Source organism: Petromyzon marinus, unplaced genomic scaffold (assembly GCF_048934315.1).
Source record: "Petromyzon marinus isolate PM22_M1 ecotype Great Lakes invasive population unplaced genomic scaffold, UKy_Petmar_22M1.pri1.0 PM_G_Scaffold_6, whole genome shotgun sequence".
NCBI classification, from domain to species: Eukaryota; Metazoa; Chordata; class Hyperoartia; order Petromyzontiformes; family Petromyzontidae; genus Petromyzon; species Petromyzon marinus.
In genome coordinates this window covers 237,501-240,000 of record NW_027423013.1, presented here as the reverse complement: position 1 = coordinate 240,000, position 2,500 = coordinate 237,501, and the positions used below count along the sequence as shown (strand labels likewise).

At 47.4% G+C, this 2,500-nt stretch overlaps 1 pseudogene; it reads left to right on the top strand.

Moving 5' to 3' along the window:
- LOC142919091 (28S ribosomal RNA) overlaps window positions 1-2,500 on the top strand; it is a 10,015-nt pseudogene that overhangs the window by 3,791 nt on the left and 3,724 nt on the right.

Sequence of the window (2,500 nt, the reverse complement as noted above, 5' to 3'; positions counted from 1 at the left end):
CACCGTAGCTGCTGGTCTTTGAAGGAAGTAGAACAGCTGGCCCTTCTAGAGTTGCAGTTTCAGGGGAAAAAGAATATCAATAAGATCATTGCTGAAGCGCTTGGGACTAAGACCAACAAGCAAGTCTCTGACAAGAGACGGGACCTAAGTAAAAAGACAGGGGCCCCCATGTCAGACAGCTTACATTTTTCTTCTAGGCCTCTTGAGACATTGTCTCCCCCACCAAATGTAACAACGGGGACTTCATCCATACTCGCTCAAGCAGCTGAGCGGCTTACGAATGAGAATTCTGGGACCCTGGAAAAGCTTGCAATGGAGGCAATAAAGGCTTGGCTTAACGGCGAGGGCCAACATGATGCCCTCGTAGAAACTGCCACAGCATTGATGCTTTGTCCGATGAGATTGGTGAAAAACAAAGGCAAACGTTCAAAACCCGAGAACGACATTGTTAAACCCAGGATATTACCCACACGATCTTGGATGAAGAAGAGAGCGGAAAAACGAGGAAGCTTCATGAAGCACCAGAAGCTCTTCTTTAAGAACCGCTCTCTTCTTGCGTCCTTAGTCCTGGATGGCACTGAACGTCATGAATGCCGAATCCCGAACGCAGATGTATATCGTTTTTACTGCGAAAAATGGGAGAAGGTGTTGCCATTCAATGGCCTGGGCCAATTTAAGTCATCAGGTGTTGCAAATAACGAATACTTTGAGCCCCTAATTTCGGTGGAGGAAGTTCAGACTGCCATACGGGCCATTAAACCAACGTCAGCAGCTGGGCCAGATGGCCTAACAAGGGCTGCAATCTGTGCTGCCGACCCCGAGGGTCGGACACTGACAGCCCTATTTAATGCATGGATGATTACAGGAATTATTCCCAAAGAGTTGAAAAAGAATAGGACGATTCTTATTCCTAAGGTTATGGATGATGAAAAGCTGAAAGAATTGGGGAACTGGAGACCAATAACGATTGGTTCAATGATTCTGAGATTATTTTCCAGAATAATGACTGCACGTCTTGCTCGTGCTTGTCCCTTAAACCCAAGGCAGCGTGGTTTTATAGCGGCATCTGGCTGCTCTGAAAATCTTAAGGTGCTACAGGACCTTATGAGACACGCTAAGAAATTGCACAGGCCGTTGGCTGTCATGTTCATCGACATAGCGAAAGCTTTTGACTCGGTTTCGCATGCTCATATTTTATGGGTGTTAAGGCACAAGAAAGTAGATGAACACGTGGTGGGCATCATCCAGAACGCCTACGATCGGTGTACGACCTCGTTCAAAAGCAATGGCGAGTCGACTCGAGAAATTAGCATACGTGTTGGTGTCAAACAGGGTGACCCCATGTCACCCCTGCTCTTCAATCTTGCCATGGACCCTTTGATATGCACCCTAGAGTCACACGGAGTTGGGTACTCCATTGATACCGACCACGTGACAGCTCTTGCGTTTGCTGATGATTTGGTGTTGGTGAGCGAATCTTGGGTTGGTATGGCCGCCAATCTAGCGATCTTGGAATCATTTTGTGGGCTATCGGGATTGGAGGTTCAGGCCAGAAAGTGCCAGGGCTTCATGATAAGCCCAACCAAAGATTCATATACGGTGAACAACTGCGACCCATGGACTATCAAAAATAAAGATGTCCATATGATCCAACCTGATGAATCAACGAAATACCTTGGTCTGAAAATTGGCCCTTGGACTGGCACTATACAGCCTGATCTACATTGTCAGCTAAAGACATGGATCTCGAAAATCGATGAGGCGCCTCTGAAGCCAACTCAGAAGGTTGAACTACTCAATGCCTATGCCCTACCCAGATTGTTATATCCTGCAGACCACTCGGACTGCAAGCAATCAACTCTCCGTGGGTTGGACCAAGAGATTAGAAAGGCGGTAAAAGGATGGCTCCACCTTCCCGCTTCAACTTGTGATGGACTGTTATATGCCAGAGCCCGAGACGGAGGCCTTGCCATCTTGAAACTGGAAAAAACAATCCCTTCGGTTCAAGTTAGAAGGCTGCAACGTATAGCAAACTCGTCCGATGCTATCACCCGTAATATTGTGTCCTCGCATGGTATGGAGGAAGAATACCGTAATTTGTGGGTACGAGCAGGGGGTGACAGTGATGCAATCCCAACATTCGTTCTCAGGGACTCGGTGTCAAAAGAACCTGTATATCCGAGACCCTGCGATTGGAGGGAGCATGAATTTCAGAGATGGTGCGAAAAGCCGGTTCAAGGAAGGGGCATTGTAAACTTTGCGCATGATAGAATCAGTAATGCTTGGTTGAGGCCATGGTGCGGCTTTAAACAATGCTTCTTTATCGCAGCACTACAACTAAGGGCAAATATTTACCCAACAAGAGAAAGCTTGAACAGAGGCAGAGATGGGGCCTTACGTTCCTGCAGGAAATGCTCTGCCAGACTCGAGTCCCTTTCGCACATTCTCGGTCAATGTCCTGCAGTACAGAAAGCAAGAATTGCGCGACACAACAAGATCA